Genomic DNA, 9,557 nt, shown 5'->3' with positions numbered 1-9,557 from the left:
AGAAAATGCATCAAAGACGTTGTCCACACAGTGAGGGTTCACTGCTTCCCAAATCAAAAGCCCATTTTTGGCGCTAAACTGAAGGACAGGGCTATCGCACAGAGCTATTATAGACAACCCTGAGGCTACGGCTGAGGACAGGAATAAGTACAAGAAGTCCAGCTATGACCTCCGCAGTTTCAAAAGGACAATATAGGAATGAGGCACAGGAATGTGGCAGGGGCTGCAGCGGAAGACCCAACAGTGATCTGCATTGTATGCATTCTTATGCATTCTTTGACAATCACAACATTGTGCCAGGTGTGAGGGCCACTCTCCGAGGCTGACGTGAGAAAGGTCTTTAAATCAGGTCAACACCCGCAAGGCCCGACGGTATTCCAGGGCACGTTCTCAGACATGCGCAGAACTGGCAGGCATATCCATGGTAATTTTCAACCTCTCTTTTCCCAGTCTGTAATCCCCACGTTTTAAGATGACCACCATAATTTCTGTTCAAGAACTCTAAGGCTTCATGCCACGTCTACCTCCCTGTAGCACTCACTTCTATAATCGCGAAGTGCTTTGAGGTGCTGGTTATGGCACACATTAACCCCACCATTCCAGACACCCTACACCCAATCCAATTTGTATACTGCAATAGCAGATCAATAGAAGACACAATCTCAATCTGAACACCTCCCTCTGCAATTGGATCCTTGACTTCCCGACGGGCCAACCCCAGGGTGTAAGAGGAAGGAACATCACCTCCGCCACGCTGACCCTAAACACAGGGTCCCCACAGGGCTGTGTGCTTACTCCCCTCCTTTACTCCCTGCTCACGCATGACTGTGTGGCCACGTATGACACCAACACCACCATCAAGTTTTCTGACGACACAACGGTGATAGGCCTGATCACCGGCGATGATGAGTCAGCCTACAGTCAGAGACCTGGCAATGTGGTGCTGGAGCAACAAACTCTCCCTCTATGTCAATAAGATCAAGGAGCTGATCGTCCCAAAACACGCACCCAGTCTTGAAGAAGGCTCAGACAGCGCCTCTTCCCCATCAGGAGGTTGAAAAAGTTTGGCATGGACCCTCAAATAGTTCTACAGCTGTACCATTGAGAGCATCTTGACTGGCTGCTTCACGGCTTGGTATGGCAATAACACCGCCCTCGGATGGCACTACAGAGTGGGGTGCGGACAGCCCAGTAAATCACTGGGGCCGAGCCTCCTGACATCCAGGACCTCTATATCAGTGAAAGGAAGGCCTGGAAAATTGTTAAAGACTCCAATCACCCAAGCCATAAACTATTCTCTTCCGAATGGACTAATATTTCCCTGTGTATAACTGCAGTTAAGCTATTCTGCAAACGAAAATCCTCAGTCAAGCAATCCGCATTGTAGAATTTCCTGCTCACATGCACTGCACATTATGGTAGGCTTATCAAGTAGAATATGCTTGACAGGACACTACTGCATCATGGGCAGCGCCATAGAAGCAGCAAAGAGGTCAATCGAACTCAACCGGGTGGGACTTCAAACTTCATTGGCTGATCCCTCCTAGTGACCATGTTTGAGTCATGTTCACCTGGGTCATCAGGAGGGGTCAGTCAATGGCAATTCCATTGTTTTGGTTGAGTTTGATTGACCTCTTTACCGCATCTATGGCGCTGCCCATGATGTCACAAAGGCTATAATGGCACACATACAAAGAAGAGTTGGCATTTAGCAGTCACTACTTCTAAACCTGAAAAGAGACAACTTCTACATGTTATGCAGGGAAAACAGCTAAATATATCAAAATCTGACTTGAGTAACCACATTGTGGGCCTGTTACAATATATAAATCATGACTGATTTAGCAAATATCCACTATAAGATCAGATTTGTTGAATGTACGCATATCCTTTACCCCATCTATTGAGCATCTTCAATTTGAAGTAGTACAATTTCTTCTTCACGATTGCCTGACCCCTCCTGATGACCCAGGTGGACATGACTCAAACAGGGTCACAAGGAGCCAATGAAGTTGGAAGTCCCACTCAGTTGACTATGTAAAATAGTGAAAGCCCTCAATGGCGCTGCTCATGCTAATACAGCCTTTTGGCCGCTAGAGGCCTCTATCATTCTCTATTGTATTAACCAATGATTTACAGTGCATTCGGAAAGTATTCAGACCACTTGACTTTTTCCACATTTTGTTACAGCCTTATTCTAAAATGGATTAAATATTTTTTTTTACACACAAAAAAGAATACAATAAAAATACCTTATTCAAATCAAATCAAATGTTATTGGTCACATACACGTGTTTAGCAGATGTTATTGTGGGTGTAGCGAAATGCTTGTGCTTCTAATTCTGACAGTGCAGCAATATCTAACAAGTAATACCTAACAATTTCACAACAAATGCCTAATACGCACAAATCTAAGTAAAATAATGGAATTAAGAATATATAAATATATGGATGAGCAATGTCAGAGCGGCATAGAATTGTGAGGGTCGACGCTGGAGACAGGAAGCGGGTGCAGGGAGAACATTTAATAAATAACAGACGAAACAGGACAGGAACAGCGTCTGGACAGGGGGAAAATAACGACATCAATGCAGACACAGGGAACAAACGGGGAAGCAGACAGTTATAAACAGGGCAATCAACAAACGGAAGGAGTCCAGTTGAGTTCAATGAGTGCTGCTGCGCGTAATGATGGTGACAGGTGTGAGTAATGAAGGGCAGCCTGGCACCCTTGAGCGGCAGAGATGGAGAGCGGGAGCAGTTGTGACAGTACACCAGTAAGCTGGTTTTGACATGAAAAACATACAACAACAGACAATCACAAGACAAGTGAAACAGATCGGGGTGTGACAAGGGAAAAACAACAACATCAATGCAGACATAGGGAACAAATAGGGAAGCAGACAGTTATAGACAAGAAAATCAACAAAGAGGAGTCCAGGTGAGTCCAATGAGCGCTGCTACGCGTAATGATGGTGACAGGTGTGCGTAATGAAGGGCAGCCTGGCACACTCGAGCACTAGAGTGGGAGCAAGGGGTGACAACACTAAGAGACAGTATATACATATGAGATGAGTAATGCAAGATATGTAAACATTATTAAAGTGGCCAATGATTACAAGTCTGTGTATGTAGGCAGCAGCCTCTCTGTGCTAGTGATGGCTATTTAACAGTCTGATGCCCTTGAGATAGAAGCTGTTTTTCAGTCTCTCTGTCCCAGCTTTGATGCACCTGTACTGACCTCGCCTTCTGAGTGATAGCGGGGTGAACAGGCAGTGGCTCGGGTGGTTGTTGTCCTTGATGATTTTTTGGGCCTTCCTGTGACATCGAGTGCTGTAGGTGTCCTGGAGGGCAAGTAGTTTACCCCCGGTGATGCGTTGTGCAGACCGCACCACCCTCTGGAGAGCCCTGCGGTTGTGGGCGTTGCAGTTGCCGTACTATGCGGTGATACAGCCCAACAGGATGCTCTCAATTGTGCATCTGTAAATGTTTGTGAGGGTTTAAGGTGACAAGCCAAATGTCTTCAGTCTGAGGTTGAATAGGCACTGTTGCGCCTTCTTCACCACGCTGTCTGTGTGGGTGGACCATTTCAGTTTGTCAGTGCTATGTTCGCAGAGGAACTTAAAACTTTCCACCTTCTCCACTGCTGTGGATAGGGGGGTGCTCCCTCGGATGTTTCCTGAAGTCCATGATCTTCTTCTTTGTTTTGTTGCACGAATGACAACTAATGCTGCAACCAGGGGCGCAACTTTGGATTTAGAAGTGGGGGAGCATAATTATTATTATTATTATTATTCCCGTCGGATAAACACTCAAACAGCCTATCCAACCGCTCGAAGGCATCTACATGGTCCTAATACACACCGTTGCCTCATTTTGAATCACATTATCACATCACAATTGATAAGACCCAGATGCAGACAGTTTGAAGTAACAAGAGTTTATTACAACAACAGGGGGCAGACAAGCGACAGGTCAAGGGCAGGCAGAGGTCAGTAATCCAGAGCAGTGTCACAAGGTACAGAACGTCAGGCAGGCTCAGGGTCAGGGCAGCCAGAATGGTCAAAACTGGGAAAACTAGAAAACAAGGACTATAGAGAAAACAAGAGTACGGAAAACCACTGGTAGGCTTGACGAGACAAGATGAACTGGCAACAGACAAACAGAAAACACGGGTATAAATGCACAGGGGATAATGAGGAAAATGGGCGACACCTGGAGGGGGGTGGAGACAAGCACAAGACAGGTGAAACAGATCAGGGTGTGACATCTGCAAAACCTGCAGAGCATTAGATTATAAATGGAAAGACAGGATAGACAGCCATCTGAAAAAATACACAAAAAAAATAAAAATACACTGCTGTTTCATCCTTAGGCAACATAAGACAATGTCAATCAACAAAAATATTTCACAACATATTCATTGTCTGTTCTTAAAAATGCCCATCATACCATATGTTATATGGTATGATGCCGTTCTGTACCTTTTGGACTCTGCTCTGGATTAGAAAATGTAGCGGGGGGAATGTATACTATTTTGAGAATGGAATAAAATGCCTATTATTCCCATATAATGTTGATAACAGACAATGAATAAGTTAAATATTTATGTTGATAATGTCCTTAAAATCAATAATCCCTGTATGATCCCTACACAGGCTCATGAGTCTGGGAGGGAGGGCGGCACAGCTTCTGTCACCCATAACCCTTCTAAATCTTCCACTATGAATTCCTGAAGTCCCAGATACTTTTCTGCCGCAGCCACAATCACGTCCAATTTGTTTGAGCTGTGCAGTTTATCACAGTTGCAATGAACGCCACAAATCCAATTTCTTTACATACAGCATGTCCGCTTCTCTTGGCTGACAAATAGGCTTATTCACTCTGGGCATTGGTGCAACCACTACCATTTCATCAACTTCACTTGCAGTCTTTGATTTTTTATTAACAACAAATCAATACAAAAGATACACGGGGAATACAATTATATTTAAGTTCCTAGGTGGCTGGTAGCCAATCTAGTACATAGTGGGATCGAATGGAGGACATGAAGGTATTTTAAACTTTGTAGCTTTTATATGATTCATTGCTGAATTTTTATTCACACCCTAGTGGGTGTGAAAAGGGGGATTGTGAGGTTCTGTGTTATGCACTATAGCCCGTTACCATATCATAGGTGATTGAATATTATTTGCTGTTGGCTTGTGTGGGTGTATGTGTTGTGCAACATAGCTGACTTGTGACATTATGTAGCATAGTGTGAATTGCAACTAATCTAGGGTGTCAGCAGTTTCAGGGCCATGGGCCTTTCTCGTGATGGAAAAATACAGAATAACATAAAAACAGGAACTGTGCAATGAGTTGTGGAGGCACATACAGAACAGAGTGTTGCGAGAACAAACGGTATTTTGTTAGATAGCAGGAGCCAGATGTGTGATAACTGTATCGAGAGTATGAGCGCACAGATATTCTACACAACAACGCCTGACCGCTGAAGCGCCTAGGGGCTGGGACCAGCTCGTGCGCCAACAATCAACGATAGGCTGAGTGAGTTTAAACCACGCCCAGTCTCTACTCTGACTGGCCAGCTCGAAAGCAGGAACTACTTCTGTCAGAGTATTTTAGAAGATAATATTAGTGTGTTGGCTAGTTCTCTGTTCTGCCCAGCGTGGTGTTACAGCGAACCCGTATATATGAAAATTGCATTTACCATTTATTGCTTAAGCTAATAAAAGTACATAGCATACAATATGGTGACTCAGTGTCATAACTTGTCCTGATACCAGATTCGAATTGACGCAACCCAAACAATACTCATTAAGTATATAGTATACAGTATGTTAGTATGGGTATTCAACACAGTTATAGTGTAGGCATTCTCTTGCCAATCGAATTCTGCCGGGATAATCATTCTCACCTGTGTTCTTAATTAATTGTCTTTGCACAGCTTGAAAGCGTGATTAACATGTTATCTAAATCACGTGCAATTACACTGAAATTAATTGGGGTGCAGGTTGTGGCTAGATGATATACAACCACCTAAAAAAATAAGAATTGCATGTTCGATTTGCGTTTTACCTAACCCCAACAGTCAAACGGTTATTTTGACACAGAGTAGGTGTCACACCCTGACCATAGTTTACTTTGTATATTTCTATGTTGTGGTTGGTCAGGGTGTGATCTGAGTGGGCATTCTATGTTACATGTCTAGTTTGTCTAGTTCTATGTTCGGCCTGATATGGTTCTCAATCAGAGGCAGGTGTTCGTCATTGTCTCTGATTGGGAACCATATTTAGGTAGCCTGGGTTTCACTGTGTGTTTGTGGGTGATTGTTCCTGTCTATGTGTTTTCACCAGATAGGCTGGTTAGGTTTTCGTTACGTTCATTACGTTCTTTATTTTGTAGTGTTTGTATTGATTCGTGTTTTACGTTTGTTTATTAAAACATGGATCGCAATCGACACGCTGCATTTTGGTCCGACTCTCCTTCTCATATAGAAAACCGTTACAGAATCACCCACCACCAACGGACCAAGCAGCGTGTCAACAGGCAGCAACAGCAGCGTAAAGAGGAATGGACATGGGAGGACGTTATGGACAGCAGGAGTATGGACTATACTACTTGGGAGGAGATCGACAGGTGGGCGGCCGACCCAGGGAGAGTGCCGGAGCCCGCCTGGGATTCGCTGGAGCAGTGCGAGGAAGGTTATCGTAGAATGGAGGCGGTGAAAGCAGAGAGGCGCTGGTATGAGAAGGCAGCACGGCGACGCGGATGGAAGCCCGAGAGGCAGCCCCAAAAATTTCTTGGGGGGGGGGGGGGCTAACAGGGAGTATGGCTACGCCAGGTAGGAGACCTGGGCGGACTCCCTGTGCTTACCGGGGGGCTAGAGAGACCGGACAGGCACCGTGTTATGCAGTGGTGCGCACGGTGTCTCCAGTGCGGGTGCATAGCCCGGTGCGGTATATTCCAGCTCCGCGTGTCGGCCGGGCTAGATTGAGCGTCGAGCCTAATGCCATGAAGCCGGCTCTACGCAGCTGGTCCCCAGTGCGTCTCCTTGGGCCGGCTTACATGGCACCAGCCTTGTGCTCGGTGTCTCCGGTTCGCCTGCATAGCCCAGTGCGGGCTATTCCACCTCGCGGCACTGGCAGGGCGACCGTGAGCATTCAACCAGGTAAGGTTGGGCAGGCTCGGTGCTCAAGAGCTCCAGTGCGCCTGCACGGTCCGGTTTTTCCAGTACCACCTCCACACCCCAGCCCTCCGGTAGCAGCTCCCCGCACCAGGCTTCCTGTGCGTGTCCTCGGCCCAGTACCACCAGTGCCAGCACCACGCCTGTCCAGCGCTGCCAGAGCCTTCCTCCTCTTCAGCGCTGTCGGAGTCTCCCGCCTGTTTAGCTGCTGTTAGAGCCTTCCTTCTCTACAGCGCTGCCGGAGTCTCCCGCCTGTTCAGAACTGCCAGTTTGCAAGGAGCTGCCAGTTTGCAAGGAGCTGCCAGTTTGCAAGGAGCTGCCAGTTTGCAAGGAGCTGCCAGTTTGCAAGGAGCTGCCAGTTTGCAAGGAGCTGCCAGTTTGCAAGGAGCTGCCAGTTTGCAGGGAGCTGCCAGTTTGCAGGGAGCTGCCAGTCTGCAGGGAGCTGCCAGTCTGCAGGGAGCCGCCAGAGCTGCTAGTCTGCAAGGAGCCGCCAGAGCTGCTAGTCTGCAAGGAGCCGCCAGAGCTGCTAGTCTGCAAGGAGCCGCCAGAGCTGCCAGTTAGCATGGAGCAGCCAGGGCCGCCAGTTAGCATGGAGCAGCCAGGGCCGCCAGTTAGCATGGAGCAGCCAGGGCCGCCAGTTAGCATGGAGCAGCCAGGGCCGCCAGTCAGCATGGAGCAGCCAGGGCCGCCAGTCAGCATGGAGCAGCCAGGGCCGCCAGTCAGCATGGAGCAGCCAGGGCCGCCAGTCAGCATGGAGCAGCCAGGGCCGCCAGTCAGCATGGAGCAGCCAGGGCCGCCAGTCAGCATGGAGCAGCCAGGGCCGCCAGTCAGCATGGAGCAGCCAGGGCCGCCAGTCAGCATGGAGCAGCCAGGGCCGCCAGTCAGCATGGAGCAGCCAGAGCAGCCAGTCAGCATGGAGCAGCCAGTCAGCATGGAGCAGCCAGTCAGCATGGAGCAGCCAGAGCAGCCAGTCAGCATGGAGCAGCCAGAGCAGCCAGTCAGCATGGAGCAGCCAGAGCTGTCAGTCAGCATGGAGCAGCCAGTCAGCATGGGGCAGCCAGTCAGCATGGAGCAGCAAGAGCTGCCAGTCGACCAGACTCTTCCAGATCTGCCAGTCGACCAGACTCTTCCAGATCTGCCAGTCGACCAGACTCTTCCAGATCTGCCAGTCGACCAGACTCTTCTAGATCCAACTATCTGCCTGGGCTTCCTCTCAGTGCTGAGCTTCCTCTCAGTCCCGAGCTACCCATCAGTCCCGAGCTACCCATCAGTCCCGAGCTACCCATCAGTCCCGAGCTACCTCTGTCCCGAGCTGTCCCTCTGTCCCGAGCGGTCATTAAGGAGGGTAACCTATCTAGGGACGCTAAGGAGGTGGACTAAAACGATTATGGAGTGGGGTCCACGTCCAGCGCCAGAGCCGCCACCGCGGACAGATGCCCACCCAGACCCTCCCCTATAGGTTCAGGTTTTGCGGCCGGAGTCCGCACCTTGGGGGGTGGGGGTACTGTCACACCCTGACCATAGTTTACTTTGTATATTTCTATGTTGTGGTTGGTCAGGGTGTGATCTGAGTGGGCATTCTATGTTACATGTCTAGTTTGTCTAGTTCTATGTTCGGCCTGATATGGTTCTCAATCAGAGGCAGGTGTTTGTCATTGTCTCTGATTCGGAACCATATTTAGGTAGCCTGGGTTTCACTGTGTGTTTGTGGGTGATTGTTCCTGTCTGTGTTTTCACCAGATAGGCTGTTTAGGTTTTCGTTACGTTCTTTATTTTGTAGTGTTTGTCTTGATTCGTGTTTTACGTTTGTTTATTAAAACATGGATCGCAATCGACACGCTGCATTTTGGTCCGACTCTCCTTCTCATATAGAAAACTGTTACAGTAGGACACTAAAGTTGGTAAGCCTACTATGTAATCAATTTAAATGTAGCCTCACTAGTTTTTATGAAGTGTTTCTACACCTGAAGCTAAATTCAGGTAGGTTACTTTTCCCACCAAAAAATTATGCTAGTTTGTGAATGTGTCATACAGGCCCAATAAATCACAATTCAATTGAGTACAGACTTAACTATTATGAATAACAGGGACAGAATGTAATATGGTATTTTATTCAATAGTTTGGGTATGGCCTCCTCTCAGGTGAATACTCAACGGAACCAGATGCTGATGACAGGTAACCCTTTTGCAGGGAAGCTGGCATCGAAATCCCCCTGCTAGGGTGAAGGAGTTCCAAATGTGGGCCTTAAGTGTAGTATTGGTGGGGAGGTGGATGGTTGTCAAACTGTTGTTGAAAAACGGCAAGTGAGAGAACATGGGTAAGATGAAACTTGCACAATTGGTGGCTGACTAAATACTTTCTTGCCCCACT

Source organism: Oncorhynchus clarkii, chromosome 20, assembly GCF_045791955.1.
Source record: "Oncorhynchus clarkii lewisi isolate Uvic-CL-2024 chromosome 20, UVic_Ocla_1.0, whole genome shotgun sequence".
Lineage (NCBI taxonomy): Eukaryota > Metazoa > Chordata > Actinopteri > Salmoniformes > Salmonidae > Oncorhynchus > Oncorhynchus clarkii.
This window is presented reverse-complemented; position numbering follows the sequence as displayed.